The sequence below is a fragment of the Pongo abelii genome, chromosome X, assembly GCF_028885655.2.
Source record: "Pongo abelii isolate AG06213 chromosome X, NHGRI_mPonAbe1-v2.0_pri, whole genome shotgun sequence".
Classification (NCBI taxonomy): Eukaryota; Metazoa; Chordata; class Mammalia; order Primates; family Hominidae; genus Pongo; species Pongo abelii.
The window spans coordinates 57448362-57468370 of record NC_072008.2 but is presented as its reverse complement, the minus strand read 5'-3'; the positions used below and the strand labels follow the sequence as shown (position 1 = coordinate 57468370).

At 38.9% G+C, this 20009-nt stretch overlaps 1 pseudogene; it reads left to right on the top strand.

The window, feature by feature from the left end:
• The first annotated feature begins 8364 nt into the window (after positions 1–8364).
• On the top strand, positions 8365–9154 carry LOC100447430 (spindlin-2-like; annotated as a pseudogene).
• The last annotated feature ends 10855 nt before the right edge of the window (positions 9155–20009 follow it).

Here is a 20009-nt window from a genome sequence, read left to right as displayed (position 1 = left end):
GCACACCAAAAGAAATAATCAACAGAGTAAACAGACAACCCACAGAGTGGTAGAAAATATTTGCAAACTATGCATCTGGCAAAGGACTGGTATTCAGAATCTACAAGGAACTCAAATCAGCAATAAAAAATAATAAAAATAAATTAGAAATTGAAAATCCCATAAAAAGTTGAGCATAGGACACGAATAGACGTTTCTCAATAGAAGATATTCAAACAGCTTACAAACATGATAAAAATGCTCAATATCACTAATCTTTAGGGAAATGAAAATTAAAACCACAAATTCTTACTCCTGCAAGAATGGCCATAATTAAAAAGTCATAAAACGATCGATGTTGTCATGGATGTGGTGAAAAGGGAACACTTTTACACTACTGGTGGGAATGTAAATTAGTACAACCACCATAGAACACAGTATGGAGAGTCATTAAAGAACTAATGTAGAACTACAACTTGATCCAGCAATGTCACTGCTGGATATTTACCCAAATGAAAAGGAAATCATTATGTGAAAAAGACACACACATATGCATGTTTATAGCAGCACAATTCACAATTGCAAAAATATGGAACCAATGTAAGTGCCCATCAACCAATCAGTGGATAAAGAAAATGTGCTACATGTACACCATAGAATACTATTCAGCCATAAAAAGAACAAAATAATGTCTTTTGCCACAACTTGGATGGAGCTGGAGGCCATTATTCTCAAGTAACTCAAGAAGAGAAAACCAAATATTGTATGTACTCACTTATAAGTGGGAGCTATGAGGACGCAAAGGCATAAAAGCTATGAGGACATAAAGGCATAAAAGTGATAAAATGTAATTTGAGGACTCAGTAGGGGGAAGTTGGAAGAAGGATGAGGGATAAAAGACTACATATTGGGTACAGTGTACACTGCTTGGGTGATGGGTACACTAAAATCTCAACAATCACCACCGGAGAACTTATCTATGTAACCAAGAAACACCTGTACCCACCCCAAACTATTGAAATAAAAAAAATTGAAGCCCCAAAATACAATCTATTAAAAACCTTTAATTGCACTTCATCACAATTTAACACTTGCTCTGTGAAAAACACTGTTAAGAAACTGAAAGGACAGGTCACAGAGAGAAAATATTTGCAAATCACATACATAAAACTCAAAACTCAACAATAAGAAACACAAATCCAGTTTTTTTAAAGACAAATATTTGAAAGAGATGTTTTACCAAAGAAAATATACAGATGAGAAATAAGTTTATAAAGGGATCCTCAACATCATTAATCATTAGAGAAATGTAAATTAAGACCAACATGAGATACTACTGTAAACCTGTAAGCATGGCTAAAATAAGAAATTCTCGGACGGGCTCATGACTGTAATCCCAACACTTTGGGAGGCCAAGGCTAGCATATCACCTGAGGTCGGGAGTTCAAGACCAGCCTGACCAACATGAAGGAACCCCATCTGTACTAAAAATACAAAATTAGCTGGGCTTGGTGGCGCATGCCTGTAATCCCAGCTACTCAGGAGGCTGAGACAGGAGAACTGCTTGAACCCAGGAGTCAGAGGTTGCAGTGAGCCAAGATCGTGCCATTGCACTCCAGCCTGGGCAACAAGAGTGAAACTCCATCTCAAGAAAAAAAAAGAAAAGAAAAAAAGAAATTCTCAATATTCCAAATACTGTTGAGAATGAAGAGCAAATAGAACTTTCAGGTATTGCTGGTAGAAATGTAAAATGATAAAGCAATTTTGAAAAACAGTTTGTCAGTTTCTTATAAATATAAATATATACTCACCATAGAACCCACCAATCCCACTCATATGTATTTACCCAAGTAAATTGAAAACATGTTCACAAAAAACCTTGCAATCAAATGTCAATTTTATTCCTAACTGTCACTAACTAAAAACAACTCAAATATCCACCAACATGTAAATAAAAAAACAAACTGGAGGCCGGGCACAGTGATTCATGCCTGTAATCCCAGCACTTTGGGAAGCCAAGGCGGGTGGATCACGAGGTCAAGAGATGGAGACAATCCTGGCCAACATGGTGAAATGCCCTCTCTACTAAAAATACAAAAATTAGCTGGACATAGTGGTGTGCACCTGTAGTCCCAGCTACTCGGGAGGCCGAGGCAGGAGAATCACTTGAATCCGGAAGGTGGAGGTTGCAGTGAGCTGATATCACACCACTGCACTCTAGCCTGGTGACATAGTGAGACTATGTCTCAAAAAACAAACAAACAAACAAACAAACTGGGATTCTACTCAGAAATAAACAGAAATAAATTATTGGTTCACATGACATCACGAATGAATCTTAAATATATTTTGCTAAGTGAAAGAAGCCAGACCCCTAGTAGTACATAATGTATGGTCCATTTACAATGAAATTCTGGAAAAAAGTAAAACTATACGGAAAGAAAACAGATGAATGGTTGCCAGTGGTTGGGGATAGGAGGAGGTGTTGATTACAAAGGAGCAATACAAAGGAATTTTCAGAGTGATGTAACTGTTCTGTATGGTACTATTTGTGGACATACGACTTCATGCATTTGTCAAATCCATAGAATTGTACACCAAAAAGAGTAAATTATGCCATATGCAAACTAAAAAAATAAATCATTCAGAGTATCAGGAGACCAAAGATACAGACATAGGAATCTAACTATATTACAAATGAATGCTATAAGCACACTGAAAGGGATGAGGAAGAAAAGTAACTTTGTAACTAAATGAATTTAGAAACAAGTATCTGAATACTGTGAGGCTAGAGACAGAAAGAACTATACACTAACACTATTCAAGTTGGTTAATTTGTTTCTCACACTGGTATGAGTTAGCAAGTCTGAAACCAAATTACATATCCAAGGTTTTAACAAGTAAATATGTTGTTCCCATTATAGACCCAGGTTTCTCACTGCTGGAGAAAGAAGTGAAAAATAAGCAAATGAATAATAATAGGATGAACACTGCGGTCAAAAGGACACAGGAACCGGCCAGGTGTGGTGGCTCATGCCTGTAATCCCAGCATTTTGGGAGGCCAAGCCGGGCAGATCACGAGGTCAGGAGTTCAAGACCAGCCTGGCAAATATAGTGAAACCCCGTCTTTACTAAAAATACAAAAATTAGCTGGGTAGTGTGGTGTGCACCTGTAATCTCAACTACTGGGGAGGCTGAGGCAGGAGAATGGCTTCAACCCAGGAGGCAGAGGTTGCAGTGAGCCAAGATCGTGCCACTGCACTCCAGTCTGGGTGACAGAGCAAGACTTCATCTCAAAAAAAAAAAAAAAAAAAAAAAAAGGACACAGGAACCAACCTGAACATGATCCCAATGATCAACAATGGGGACAATTGAGAAATAAAATAAATATAAGTTATCAGATTAAAACCAAGAGAATTAAGTAAACATCCATGAGTACATACTGATATTAACGGATGTTTGAACAAGTAAGTGGAAGGTAAAGAAAGGAAAACTACCCAAAGAACTGTAAAGGATCCAATATTTACTAAAATTACTAAAAATTTGGCAAAGACTATTATACTTACTAGTATTTATTTTTCTCCTCCTTTCCTTGAGCGTTTAGCTAAATTGAATTTCTTAGATCCCCTGTCATTGGGTTGGGACTTTTGTGTCTTATTTTTGGCCAGATGGAATTTTGGCAGAAATGACAGGTGTCATGTATAGGCCTATCTCATAAAATGACTAGAGCTATACTGCCCAATATAGTAGTCACTAGATACATATGGCTATTGATCACTTAAAAGATGGTTGTTATAAATTGAGATGTGCTATAAGTGTAAAACACATACTAGATTTTGAAGATCTTGTATTTAAAAATAACTTTAAATACATCATTAATAATCTGATATTGATTGAATGTTTAAATTATAGTAGTTTGGGCATATTGAGTTAAATACAATATATTATTAAAATTAATATTACCTGTTTCTTTTTGCCTTTTTAAAATGTGACAATTGATACATTTTAAATTATATATATATTACTCATCTTAATGTTTCTATTGGACATCGCTGCTCTAGAAAACTTCCTCTCTGTCTCTCTTTCTCTCTCTCACTCTTGCTGTCTTCAATTTTTGGCCAGCTGGATAGACAGGATCTGGCAGAGGACTATGAAGTTACAGAAAATTGTCAATCTTTGACTACATGGAAGACAGATACTGTCTTTCCTGAATTATCAATTATAGAAAAGCTGCCTAATGACCAGGAACACCTACATTTAACTGTTTCGTGTGTGAGAAATAATTTTTTTGTATGTCAAGCCACTAAGATGTGTATGGTGTTTGTAACAGAAGTAATTATACACTGACTAATACAAATAGTATGGGGAAGAGTTGAGCAAGATAAAGATGATCAGAATGTTAAGGTCCTTAAGATAGCCCAATTCGTGACGATAAGGAGCAGAGACCTGCAGATGGTGAAAAAATAAATTTTAATATAGAAGTAATACAGGTCCAAAGGCTCTGAGGTGAGAGACATTTCGCTTGCTCAAGGAACAGTAATGATGTCAGTGTAGAAGAAGCACAGTCAGCTGTTAGGATGAACCAAACACTTAGAATTGCTGATATTTGACCATTTTTGACCTATGAATACAGAAATTTTATATGGTTCAATGTTATGAGTGAGAGTAATAGAAGATGGAATTTTAAAAGGTAAGAGAGTAAAGTCAGGTGGGGTTGATCATACACTATCTTGTAGGCTACTCTTGAGTATTTTATTTCCCTCTGAGTGAAATGGGAAGCCACTGTAGTTTTTGAGTGGTATTTAAGTACAGACAATAAAGGAACAAGAGCAAAAGCAGTCTAGTAAAGAGGCATTGCAATAAACGAGCTGTGGAATAAAGATAGTTCAAATCAGGGTGGTAGCAGTAGAAGTTATGAAAAATGGCCAGACTTTAGATACATTTTGAAGGTAGAGCCAACATAATTTAGTGACAAATTAGATATGAATGGTGAGAAAGAATGATATCACATTTATAGCCTTAGCAAACAGAAAGATGAAGTTGCCATTTACTGAGATGAGGAGGTAGGTGTGCAGTGGAACAAGTCTTAGGGGCAATATCAACATCTCAATTTGAATATATTGAGTCTGTTAGATATCCGCATGGAAGATGTCAAGTAGGTAGCTGGATTTACAAGCCTGGAGTAAAAAGTGAGGTCAGGCTAGACATACGTTTGAGACCTTTCAACTTACAAATGACATTTAAAGCTATAAGCCTATATGAAGTGGCCAAGGGAGACAGTGTAGATAGAAAAGCAGTCTACAGACCGAGCCTTGGGGCATTAAGAGATTGAAGAGATAAAGAGGAACAAATAAAAAAAAAAGACTAAAAAGTGACCAGTGAGTTACCATGAAAACCTAGAGAGTTTTTCATGGAAAAAGAACGATCAAGGGCTGATGATATATAAAGATGGAGATTAATAAATGATCACTGAAGATCACTGATGATCTTATTGAATGATCATTGGAGATCATTGATAACCTGAACAGTAGCAATTTTCAGGGAGTTTGGGGGGAGCAGGCAGGGAAATCAGACTGGAGTAGGTTTTTGAAACAATGTGATGAATGTAATTGAAGATAATGTAATAGGCAACTATTTGGAGAATTTCTGTTGCAAGGGAAGTAGAAAAAAATGGAGTGGTACAGCCAATTAACACAGCAATTTGGCAGCATTTAAGAAATTTGAAGTGCTTGTACTTACAAGAAATTATTTCTTCTTCTAGGATGTACTTACAGAAACTCCAGTACAAGTACACAGAGACATTCGTTGCAGCACTGTTTGTGAAAATGAAATATTGTAATAAACCAAAATAGTAATCAACAACAAAATGGATGTTTAAATATATTGTTCCATGGATGCCAAAAGTGTCACATGTGTACTCTGAAATAGACTATTTTTGGCAGCAGATTGAAAAGGTGACAAGGAGTGTTGTTGGAGATAAAATATAAAGAAAATTTTAAAAATAAAACATTGAATAAAAAAGGCAAGCTGCAGAAAATTAAAATGTAATAAAATTTATGTTGAAAATAAAGTTCAGGCAAGTAAGATTATGACAAATCTAGAGTTCTATTTCAGGCTTGCTGACAATGTAACTATTAAAATAAAAACAAAACATTTTATTGAATATCTTTAAGAGTGTATTTATCTAGTTAGAAAAAGAAATTCTAAATCATAAAGACCCAGAGCCACCTCCCAGAAATCTCAGGTGCGGGCCATGGAAGAGAAGTAATCTTTTTTTCTCACAGTATGAAGGAATTATTCTTCATAATGTACATTTAAAAATACATATGAGATATAAAGTACATAGTTTCCACTTGTAACTATAAATATCATTCATTTTTTGTACCCTAAAAATCTGTGAACTCCTATAAATTATTATTGGTATTTATAGAAATACAAAGATTTGTAGGATACAAAAAAAAGAATGATGGGGTTAGCATTAGAGAGGTGGGAGGGAACAGGATCAGTGCTAGAGGATAAGAGAATTACATTTTATTGTTAATATTTTATTTCTACTTTTAAAAGCCCAAATACAAATGAGTAATGTTAATTCGAAATGAAGAGTATTTGGTACTTCTAATATTGCTACCTACTACACTCTGTAATTTTCAAAATATCATCTAAAAATGGTTTTACAAAGAATTTTTAACAACTAAATTTGCAAAAATAATGCAAGCTTTTTAAGAGCTTAGAAAAAAGGCAAAGGAGAGGTAATAAGTGCTATTATTTTGCTTGGAGCCCAGGGGAATGGAAACGGGGCTTGCAGTTGATTATTTTCTTCTTCAAGTCTATTTTCTGAATTTTACACAGTGTCCACATTGTGCATGCAATTCTTCTGCAATCAAGGAAACGAAAAAAAGAAGAAAAAGAAACAAAAAATCTCCTCAAGAAGTAAAGTTCAGGAATTACCAGTCAGGAAAAATTACAAAGATTAGGTCAAATGGCAGACTGAGCACTAAGCACTAGCGCATTTCTCTTGTCCTACCAAAAATCCTCTCCAATGACAAGAAAGGCAGATTTTTGTATATAAAGAATAACTCCGTAAGGGCACTGGGAAAAGGAAATCTCGAAAGATGGAAAGCAGATGAGGCAGGGCCGCTGAGGGGTTGAAGGTGGAGGTAGGGGTGAGGAGTCTGGGACGGCGGGTCGGGGGACATAAAATGAAGGCGTTGAACCTAGGAGAGGGAGAGGGGGCTTTGGGCCGGGTACCTGTGGATTTGGGAGAAGGCGCGGTTGGGCGTGGGGGGCAGGAGCCCAGGAGCATCTCTAGGGCCCAAGGCGGTGGTGCAGGATTCACTGGGGTGCGGGCGCTGCGCGGCGTTTGGCAGGAAGCAGAGGCCTCCGTCCTACCAGGAAGCTAGGAAAAGAGCGAGGAGATTGCAGCAGCAGCAACGGCTCCTGGAAGTCCAGTGTAGCAGAAGGGCCGCCACCAACAGGAAGGCAGAGGGGTAACAAGCCTAGTGCTGGGGATGCTGCTGCCTTCCCTTTCGCCTGCCCCACAACCCTTCTAGACGTGTTCCACGCCTACAGATCCTACCCTCCTAGCTTTTGCAAGCGTTCGCTCTGTTAGTTGCCTGCTGATCCTCCTTCGCCACAAGCTCCTAGCAGAGGCAACAGTGAGGGGTCTGATTTGGGCGCTGAAGGTCAGTGATCTCTGGCGGTGCGGTAGGTGGGCGGTGCGGGAGGTGGGCCCTGGGCTGCGGAACCGGAGGATGGGGGTTGGTGGGAGCCAGGCGTGAAAATTGGGGTGGGTGCTGGCGTGAGAAATGCAGGAGACTGAGAAGGGTGATTTGAGGGCTGGGGGCATGAGGACCTGAAGAGCACCAGGATGGTATACAAAGGTGGCCAGAAAGGGAAATAGGTTTGTGGTTGGAGCCCAGAAGGAAAGTGGAGTTTACCAGGAAGAGACAGGAAAGAGAGGTGAGCACCAGGCGGGAGGCTGAGAGATGGGAATGTACGAGGGATGAATACCACAGAGCCATGGGGAGGGGACATGGAGACTGCATGTACAGAAATGGAAAAATGAGGTGGGAGCTAAAAAATGGAGAATGTTGGGAGAGGTGACAGGATGGCGACAGAGGGTCAGGGAATATGCAAAGTAGCCCACTTCCTTTTGCTGTGCTCTCAACTACCAGGACCACCACACCTACCTGTTCTCTAGCTCTCTTGTGCAGCTAAACAAGCCTGGAAGGAAGACATTGCAGGCAGGCATCCAAGAGTGTCTTCATACCTAACATTGCTACTGGACACACATGAATAACATGGGTGTCAATGTACCTGGTGCACAGGGACTTCATGATAGAAGAAAAAACTCACACATTTAATGTTTTTCCCTGGCCTCTCTCCTTCTCCTCCAAATATGAAGACCCTCCTTCACAAAAAGGCAGCTGCAAAGCTGCCAACCAGGGAAGCCATAGGTCACCACACTGGAACTACAAACATGAGGAAGAAAAAGACATCGCCAAAGAAGTCAAGAGGAAGGTCTTCCTCTCATTCCTGCAGACACATGGTAGGCTGCAGAATTTCACATGGATAGAAGGGAGATGAGCCCATCACCCAGTGGAAAGGAACCATTCTGGATCAGGTGCCTATGTATCCTTTTCTTTATCTGGTAAAATATTATGGAATTGACTGTGTTTATGGACTAGAACTTCACAGAGATGAAAGAATTTTAAAGCTTAAAATCCTTCCTCATAAGGTGCCATTCTCACAAGTCAGAGATTTCTGCCTTGCAAATACCATAATTGGCAAAGCAGTGAAACACATGTTTGAGGGAGAGCATGGTTCTATGGATAAATGGAGGGGGATGGTCCTAGCCCAAGCACCTATCATGAAAGCCTGGTTTTATATTACTTATGAGAAAGATCCTGTCTTGCACATGTACTAGCTACTCGATGATTATAAGGCAGGTGACCTCCGCATCATGCCAGAATCAAGTGTGTCTCATCCAGTGAAGAGGGAGCCAGAAGGATTTATAGATAGCCTGATAGATAAACATGTGGAATATACCAAAGAAGATGGCTCCAAAAGGACAGGCAAGATCATCCACCAAGTTAAAGCCAAACCTGTGGATTTCATCAAGTTTGATGATGACTTCCATATCTATGTCTACGATTTGGTGAAAACATCTTGTTAGGGTAAAATTTGCTACATTTGTGGAGACAAATGTGTAATACGCAGGCACACAAAAAAAGTACAACTTTTCAGGGTGTTGAAAGCTCACGGGTCCTGATATCACAATCTTTGCCTGCATAACTGTTGTTTTATGCTGAAAAATACAAATTTATATGACATGTATAAGCACTTTGTCTTGTTGAAAAGATTGGGTGTGTTTGGTGGATGGGGCATGAAAGGAAGGAACAGCTGTCAATTCCGATTGTGAACAAAGTTCAGCTAGAATCACAATAAGCCATCTAAAATTGCAAGAGACTTAGCTGGTCTGGTGTGGAGGGGAGAAGGAAAGTAAGTCAAGATTGGCTGTGGGGAGAAGGAGAGGACGAGGTGACTTCTTAGGAAGAGGTGGTGAAGGGCCAAAAGTTAGAGGTTACCTGAGGGAGGAGATGACCTATGTGGAGGAAACATCCAACTGGGAAGGGAGTGAAGAATAACAGAGGAACAGTGAGATCTTGGGGCTTAGAGGAAAATAGACAGGATAAATGGAATAGAGTAGGAAGCTTACTCAAAGAAGCTTAGAAGAGGTCCTGAGTAAGGGGTGAAAGATCAAGTTGAAAGGACTCTGGGGAGAGACTAAAGGATACACAAATGGAGGATCTATGAGAGGCAGGAGTCAGGGTGGTATAAGGGGAAGAATACTAAGGAAGAAGGAATTCAAAGAAGAAAGACTGACAAAGGGAGTGAGAATACAGAAGAAGAGGTGTGGACAGTGGGACCCATTAGAGGTGGGAAGACCCAGAGATTGGATTTCTGGCAGTATGCACATTGTTCCCTTAGTTCTATGCACAAAGGAAGTGGCAACTGTCAAGGAAGCCATTTGCATGAGAAGTTCCCTGGAAAGACATTTGGACAAGGATGACTCCACAGAGTTAGGCAGCAACCAAGTTTACACCTATAAGGCTTTCCTTCTTCCCTGGAGTTCATGATGCACCTGCCTAACACACTAACATGGTTCTCCACAAGTGCTGGGCTGTGGGCTGCCTCCTCACATTTGCCCTGTGCTGGATAAACAACACTTGTAGATCATGGATTAGTGGGGCTCTCAGAACTTAAGAGATGTTCCATCTTGCATTTGGAAAGAATTTGATCCAGAAAAACTAAACCTTACTGAACTCAGTTACAGCAGTCCTATCACACGTGTTCCTTCTGTTGGAATGTTTCTTGTCTTCCTAGAGAGGAGGGGCATCAGATAATTGAGCCTAATGTTTTTCTTCAGCGCATGGGGAGTACTTGACTAACCATGCTTCTTTCGGCAGCTACCTGAAACTACAGGTGACTCCATCCAGTGCTCCACAAAAGGTGGCCTACTTCCCCAAGAAGCCCCAATTCTGGCTAGGCCCCCACTAGACTGGTGTCTGTGGACTCCTCACAGGTACCTTCCCACTAATTTTGCCCAGCCCCAACTTATGGAGAGCTGTGATCGGAGTCTGAGCAGCTCTTTGTTTCCAGGTAAGGCAGATGCCATGGAGAAGTTGGTCTCGGAGATATAACTTCGTATAACTAAGTCCTTCTGCTGTATAGTGGAGGGGTTGAGTTTAGTTGGGAGAGGGAGCAGCAACTCCCTGCTGTCCAGGCTTCCCTAACTCCCTACATACTGGGGGAAGCAAGGAGCTTTCAAGAGTTGAAAGAAGGTGGTAAATTCAGTTTATTCTCTCTACCCAACATGACCTGAGGCTGACTGCCTCAAGAAATACAAGGCAAGCTCACTCCCTATAGCAGGAATTAATTTTCTTTTATGAGTCCAGCAAACACCAGCAGGCTGCCCAGAGGCCAGTTTCAGTTAGCTGCCGAGTTTGGTTTGATCTTTATTTTTTCATTGTTATCTACTTTAAATTAGGTACTCTAAAGCACCTAATCTGAGAGGTTTCACACAATGAAATTCCGTGTTTCTGGCCTCTCTTGAAAATGAAACAAAACAAAAAAACATGAGGATTAGGGCCCACATTCCAACAGAGATCAGCTGGGTCTGAGGTAGGGCTCAGTCCAGTTTAGGCTCAGAATGCCCTCTCCAATTGGCCATACCCCCAGCTGGCCTGCTTCACTCTAATAAAATTCACAGTTGTCCCCTGGAAGCATTTGTGCTTGTAACTGGGGCTAGACCCTGGGAAAACTGCCCCTTTTGACTTGCTTTGACCCCCATTCACTTTTAAGTTTAGTTCTTTTATCTTTATCCCACTTTGGTGTGGAAGACAGAGAGTAGCCAAAATATGTAAGTAAATATAAAGTATTTTCATAGTGACAAGTGCTAAGAAGGAAAAAATAAAGCAAAGAAGTAGAATATGAAATTCCAGGGAGGAGGCTGAAATTAGATAGATAAGGTACCAGGGAAGGGCTCACTGATAACTTGGCTTTTGAGTAAAGACCTGAAGGCAATGGAAGAGCTGACCCTGTAGCTGTCTGGGAAAGGAATATTCCAGGTGGAGAGACAGCAAGTACTGTGGCCCCAAGGCAAAAGGAGGCCTGACATGTTTGAGAAGCAGGGAGGATGGCAGCATGGCTGGAGCTGAGTGAGCAAGGCAGAGAGTAGCAGAAGGTGATTTCAAAGAGGTAGTGGGGATGAGGGAGAGGAAGACACCTTAGAGCCCTGCAGGTTCTAGAATGCAATTTGGCCTTTACACTGAATGTTATGGAAAGCCATTCATATATTGATAGCAGAGGAGCAATATGATTTGTCATATACTTTAACAGGATCACCCTAGGAACTTTGTAGAATAGTCTGTATTGGGTTCAGAGATGGAAAAGGGGAGATTAAATATGCTAATGAACTGATGAGTAACCTAGACACAGATTTACACATAGGAAACGAATCATAATAGAAATGAGATTTCAGATGACTAATAAAAAAAACTTTTTTTTAATAAATCGTACTGTGTTAACTGGCTATCTGTTTAAAAAGAAACTTTTTACAACACTTTACATGCAAAATAAATTCCAAGTGGAACAAAAAATTTAATACCTAAACTTGGAAAGTAACATGTATAAAATCTTTAAAATACAATGGAAGATAGTATTCATATTTTGAAATCTGTAAATGAGGAAGATTACAAAGGCACAGAATGCACAGGTACTTACTAAAGGAAATTTTGATAAGGTTGATTAAATTATAATATGCCATCTCCTACTTGCAAAAATTACCCTATACAAAGTAGGGAAAAATAAGACGTAGCTATAAAATTGGATGACTAAAATTAACAAAATAAGCCATAATATATTCTAAGAAAAAACAAATGACCCATGAAAATTGGGCAAAAGAATGCAACCAGGTGATTTATAAAATAGGAGACCACATTTTCAATAAAAATAAATTTTCTTAATTTGATCCTTATTACTTTACTGTCTTTTCCATAACGTGTCATCTTTTAATATACTGTGTAATTTACTTAGTTAATAACTTTGTTATACTTACACTTGCCAGAATATAATCTCTGTAAGTGTATGATTTCTCCATCTTTATTTTTTTCAATGTATCGCAAGTACTTAAATGTGTACCTGGCACATAGAAGCTCAATGAGTATTTCTTGACTTTATGATTCTCACCAGTAAACAGAAACATGGAAACTAAAATGACATATGCTTTCATACACATTAGATTATCACGTACATATCAGATCAAACATCTAGGAAATTTGAAAACGTGTTGACCAGTTAAACAAATAGGAGATTCTATACAATGTTGGTGGGAATTTAAGTTGGAGAAAGATTTGCTATCATCTAGTTAGTTTGAAGATGGCATATCACCAGCAACTCTATACAGTCGTGTGTCACTTAACACTGAGGCTACTTCCTGGGAAATGCATTGTTAGGAAATTTCATAATGGTCTGGGCATGATAGAGTGCCCTTAGACAAACCCAGGTGGTACACCTTACTACATGACTGGGCTATATGGTATAGCCTGTTGCTCCTAGGCTACAAACCTGTACAGCATGTTACTGTGCTGAATACTGTAGGCAGTTGGAATGCAATGGTAAGTGCTTGTGTATCTAAACAAATCTAAACCCAGAAAAGGTACAGTAAAAACACAATATAAAAGATAAAAAATGTTACACCTGTATAGGGCACTTGCCGTGAATGGCACTTACAGGACTGAAAGTTGCTCTAGGTGATTCAGTGAGTGAGTGGTAAGTGAATGTGAAGACTTGGGGAATTACTGTATATTACTGTAGACTTTATAAACACTGTACACTTAGGCTATGCTAAATCATTAAAAATAAAGTATGCTACAATTTTTATTTTATAATTTTGGTACAATGTCAGTGGCTGATAGAGATTTTTCACCTCCATTATAATCATATGGGAATATCATTACCTATATGGTTTGTCATTGACCAAGACATCATTTTGTGGTGCATGAGTTGGAAGGAGAGTTCCATATGTGCTTTTCATGCAAGTAAATAACTTTCTACCCTTTGTTTTAGGCTATCTTTTAAAAGATGCTTGAATAGCAGACAGCTTTGGAAGAAAGAGATAGTGTCACTCTCTGAAGTAAAAACATGTTTGCATAGAGCCTTTGGAAAACAGAGTGCTTCCCTCTGAAGCAAAGGGAAAGAATGCTTACTCTAGTATGATAAACGGAATGTCTTTTTCAAGAGTAAAGGGAAGGCATAGCTACTGCACATTATAAATAATTGATTTTCCTCAGTTTTACTCCTGTAATGCATTGTACTATGTATATTGGAGTCAAATAGTCATTTTGTATAACACTGTGGGAAGTGGGGCTTAGGAATCTAAGGTAAAAATGCTTATATTCAGGCTGTTACTATTGCTATGAATAATAAACTATCCTTTGTCTCTGACCCAAGAGTCTCATGCCTTCTACCAGAACCCTCAAAAACCTGTGACAGATTACCTTGTTAGCTTACAAGTAAGGTAAAAATCTCATAATCTTCACAGTTTTTTGTAATTATAGCAATAAGCCTGGGATGCTGACAGACATGGCTTTCTGTAAGAGAAATAATGAGGACCTTACCAGCCAATTAATTGAATTTAATGGTAATTTATGAGAATTGGTGATAAATGTACAGACCATTATGTATAATCAACTATGCAATAAATGGACCCCCACCATTAATGGGGAATAACTGGGGAAGTGGGTTACAGGATGAGGGCTGAGGACCTTCTGTCCCCAGTGAGGATCAAAGGCCATTATACACCTGTGCGCATAGGGTGGGGAATTTTGGCAAAAGGAGAAAATTAAACTTTTTTGGACCTTTTGAATATGGTTGCCCCAGTCGCTAGTCTACCTGGACCTATGGAAGGAAGTGGCATCCAGAATCAGTTAATGGGGTTTGTACTGGGTTCACAATAAGGAAGGGAAGCTAATATGACCTTGTGAGTGAAACCTTTTGGGCCAATTTTGTACACTCTTGATGTTACCTCTACATCTGAATATATACTAGGAACTGATGCTTGTATTTTTCTGCCACAAAGTGCCAAATGTGGTGCAGCCACATGTAGAGAAGTGTTAACAGGACACAAAAATTGCTCTCCCACAAGCCTCTCTGTCCCCTCCAGGGAAGAAAAAAAGAAAATCACAGCCCTGATTAATGACTTAAAGGAAGCACAGTTAGTAAGCGATACAAGATCTCTATATAGAACCACCATGTACAAAAGTCTAAGGTGAACTGAAAACTTATAGAAGATTATTGTCAAATAAATTTTGGTGTTTCTCCTGTAGTTCTAACTCTTACAGATATCATGACTAACTGGATTCATTACACAGACTGATGGCACATGATACACTGTTTTGAAGATTGCCAACTTCTTTCTCATCAACTAGCAATGGAGAATCAAAATTTGTTCAAATTCATGTGATGAAACCTCCAATATATGTTTATAGTACTCTAGGGTTAACTAAACACCACTGCCATTTGCCAGAATTGGATAGTTTAGAATTTAGTGCAAGTGTTTCTACACTAGGCTTTTCAAAACTTTCACTACATGATATACTGATGGTTAGCAATCAGAAGCCTCAATCTCAATAGTGTTGTCTGTGGTATTATCACACATTACCCAGAAGGAGTGACTGAAAATCTCCAACAAAATTTAGCAGGCTGCTTGCCAAATACTCAATCCTCAGGTAAATAAAGAAAAATTGTTTTCACTTCAGCCTCTCTAACCAAAAAGGAAGCCTAACACCTAACTGGACCCTTTGGGTACTGAAAACAGTTTCTGATTTCTTGGGCATTCTGCTTTGTCCTTTATATTAGATACCCACAACTCAATATGTTTTTAGTTTGACCCAAAAGAACAGTCTGTGATAAAAACTGTTAAGAAAGCTGTGTCATGCGCTCTACCTTTGGGGCCCCACAATCATAATGACCCTATTTTTAGTATAATTATTTTATTTAAATTGACAAATAATAATTTTATATATTTATGGAGTACAATATGGTTTTTTCATACATGTTTATGTTGTGGAATAATTAAATCAAGCTAATTAACAAATCTATTACATCACATACTTATTATAAAAACATTTAAAATCTACACTTTAGGAATTTTGAAATATATAATACATAACCCTTTTGATCTATAAGTCTCTATGGCTGATGACTCTATATTAGGACCCTTAGGGAAAAAGGGAGAACACTAACATTAATAAAAGTTTTAAAAACATTCAACACAATACAATCTTTTGTAGATATAACCTTATATTAAAAGCATAATATGTGCATGGAAATGAAAAATTATCACATTCTGGAAAATGGTTACTTCTAGAGAAGGGCAAAGCAGAGAGGCATTGGAGAAAGATACAAAGGGCACTTCACCTGTAATAGCTTAAATTATGTCATCTTCCTTTATAAAACTAAAAAATACGAACAAAATTTCACATATTGAGGATTTGGCAATGTTAAGTAGAGGGTGTACATATTCATCATATTATTCTCTATAATTTTCTATGTGTTTGAAACACTTCATAGTAATTTTTAAATTACTGTTTTATATTCCTGACTAAATTATTCATCTTTGGATTACTTTAGCAATGCCTAACTTTCTCCCAAGAAAGCTCACTAATTAACTGTGAGAATAAGGTATCATTTTGGTGGCTTTCTCAAAACAATGAAGCATGATTAAAGTCATTTCCACTCTGAAAATTTTTACCTACTTTTAAATGAAGCCATATGGCAAAAGAAAAATAACAAAAAAGAAAGAAAGAAAAACATTTTCTACACCTTATATTTTATAACAGCATTGGAAAATGACATCAAAGAGATTAAATATTAATAATTTGCCTATGATACAACTAGTCAATGTGAGGGGGAATGTCTATATTTTTGTGTGTAAATTGAATCTAGAGCTATTTGACAGGAAATCACTTGGTTTTCTTTTCCAGAGATTGCTAATTGCTTATGCAATAGCCATTTTAACATTCCTTAACAAACCTGATTTTGTTTCTATTTGTATCTATTAAGTTTAAAGAGTCTATTATCCATCAATAGACTAGATTTATGGGTACATCTCTAGCCAAAGGTGGCTAGAGATAACCTTATAACAGAGTTTGGACCAAATGTATGTAAATAGAAGTAGGATGTAAATAGAAATCATTGAGTAGTAATACCAGAAAAGCTGGCATGTGCTCTTATGCCTTCTCAAATGCTATGTCTCAAATGCAAGGCCTCTATGACCTTGGAATTGAAATTCTGGATCTGCCAAATCAATGCCAGGAACTCTCTACTTTCAGACTTCTTATTATGGGAGAAAATCAGCAATGGTTGGACCTAACTTGCACTGACTTGAGATAGAGTTGATTATGCCCATCGTTTCCTATCTCTGCATTTAGTCACTTCACATTAGTAGCTTGAAATCAGCCATAATGGTAGTAATTGTATCACAGAGATCAGCAAATGCCACAAATCAAAACTTCACTCAATCATTCCTTCCACCCCCAAGAGCTAGCTATAAAACATTACCAACATATCACTGAATACAACACTTTAAAACTTCAAGTTTCTTTGGGAAGTTTCTGAGATACACAGCTGAAAGCTGAGAAGATTCAGAAGAGAAGAATTTGAACTTCAATTTATTGATGCTTTAATCTCCATAAGGGGAGAAAAATTACACTATGGCATTTTTACTTCTTGGTAGGAAATAGCTAATTAAAAGAGTTTCAAATTATTCATATTTATGGTGTTTTCTATTGCATCTGGCTTTGGGTTACCAATAACCTCCTATCAAAATAATAATAAAGTAGAAATCTTATCCAGAAATCAGGACTTAAAGTCAGTAACTTGGAAAAATCAATTAAAGCAGTAAATCATTTTTAAACATAATTTAAATATTGTACTTTTATTCAAGACATATACATGTATATTATTCTACAAATCATTTTCATGTAACACCAAGGGCTTTCTTGAATGTTAGTCTCCTGATGGAATTTATCCTTGTCTATCTTACTTGATGAAACAAAACCAATATTTATTAACCATGGTTTCCAGATACTTTTATAGTGGGGGAGGGCTGTCAGTGACTGTGCCACTACCACTTAAATGCAGAAAAGAAAACTTTTTTAGCGAAAGGACTTAAAATCAGTTGTACAGCAAACACTGCACAATTATTCCAGGATTCTTTTTCCTCAAACTTTTTTATTTATCTTATTCTCACTTAGTTTAATAGCATATTTTCACCTGGAGTAGTGGCTCATGCCTGTAATCCCAGCACTCTGTGAGGCTAAGGCAGGTGGATCACCTGAGGTCAGCAGTTCGAGACCAGCTTGGCCAACATGGTGAAACCCTGTCTCTACTAAAAATACAAAAATTAGCCAGGCATGGTGGTGGGTGCCTGTAGTCCCAGCTACTTGGGAGGCTGAAGCATGAGAATCGCTTGAACCCAGGAGGCAGAGATTGCAGTGAGACGAGATGGCACCACTGCACTCAGTCAGGGTGACAGAGCGAGACTTCATCTCAAAAAAAAAAAAAAAAAAAGCATTTTTTTTATTTTCAGTTGTATTTCCCTGATTAGTGGAGATACTACACCCATTTTGATTCCCAAAACTAGTCACTGCCATAATCTCAACTCTAAGCAACATCACGTCCTGCACTTCTTTATAATGTTGAAGATTTCTATCATTTATTGAATGTTTCCAAAGAAACTTCTAGGGCTTACTTACAAGTACAGGGAGGACACTTGCCTGAAAAAGAGCAGTAATTACAAAAAAGGTAAGGGCCATAAATAGAATGAGAGTGAGATAAGTATAATATTCTTATTCCTTGTTAAGCCATAAACCAGCCACACTTGAAGTCAGACATGCACCTTATATTTTCACATGTAGAAGCGAATAAACCACCACTTTTCTTACAGAAATTTTAGTTGAAACTTCTATGAATTACAACTAAAAGATACTCAGCTTTAAAGGTACGTGCATATCTCATATTATGACATATATTCTTAAGTTAATCATTTTCAAGTTATCTGTTGCTACTGAATTTTTTATATTTCTCATTAATGTAATAGCTATTTAAGAGAGTTTTAATGGGCTGGCAAGATGGCCAAATAGAAACAGCTCCAGTCTGCAGCTCCAGAGAGATCAATGCAGAAGGTGGGTGAATTCTGCATTTCCAACTGAGGTACGCGGCTCATGTAATTGGGTCTGGTTAGACAGTAGGTGCAGCCCACAGAGGATGAGCAGAAGCAGGGTGGGGCATCACCTCACCCAGGAAATGCAAAGGGTTGGGGAACTCTCTCCCCTAGCCAAGGGAAGCCATGAGGAACTGTGCCAAGAGGGATGGTGCTATCTGGCTCAGATACTATGCTTCTCCCACAGTTGTTGCAACCCATAGACAAGGAGATTCCTTCAGGTGCCTACACCATGAGGCCCCTGGGTTTCAAGCTTGAAACTGGGTGGCCATTTGGGCAGACCCTGAGCTAGCTTCAGAAGTGTTTTTTTCTTTTTTTTTTTTTTTGTACCCCAGTGTTGGCTGCAACACCAGGCATGGTGGTGGGTGACAGAACCATTCACTCCACTGAAAAGAGAGCTGAAGCCAGGGAGCCAAGTGGTCTAGCTCAGCGAATCCCACCCCCATGGAGCCCAGCAAGCTAAGATCCACTGGCTTGAAATTCTAGCTGCCAGCACAGCAGCCTGAAGTCAATCTGGGATGCTCGAATTTGGTGGGGAGAGGAGCATCAGCCATTACTGAGGCTTGAGTAGGCGGTTTTCCCCTCACAGTGTAAACAATGGTGCCAGGAAGTCCAGACTGGGTGGAGACCACCGCAGTACCTCAAACCCACCTTAGGCAGACTCCCTGTCTAAATTCCTCCTCTCTGGGCAGGCCATCTCTGAAAGGAATGCAGCAGCCCCAGTCAGGGTTTTTTTGTTTTTGTTTTTGTTTTTGTTTGAGATGAAGTTTCACTCTTGTTGCACAGGCTGGAGCGCAATAGTGCAATCTCAGCTCATCTCAACCTCCGCCTCCCAGATTGAAGTGATTCTCCTTCTTCGGCCTCCCAAGTAGCTGGGATTACAGACGTGCACCACCACATCTGGCTAATTTTTTTTTTTTTTTTTTTTTTTTTTTTTTTTTTAGTAGACACGGGGTTTCTCCATGTTGGTCAGGCTGGTCTCGAACTCCCAACCTCATGTGATCCACCAGATTCAATCTTCCAAAGAGCTGGGATTACAGGTGTGAGCCACCACAACCAGCCCCCAGTGAGGTGTTTATAGATAAAACTCCCATCGTCCTGGGACAGAGCACCTGGGGGAAGGGGCAGCTGTGGGCACAGCTTAAGCAGACTTAAATGTTCTGGCCTGCCTGCTCTGAAGAGAGCAGCAGATCTCCCAGCACAGCACTTGAGCTCTGATAAGGGACAGACTGCCTCCTCAAGT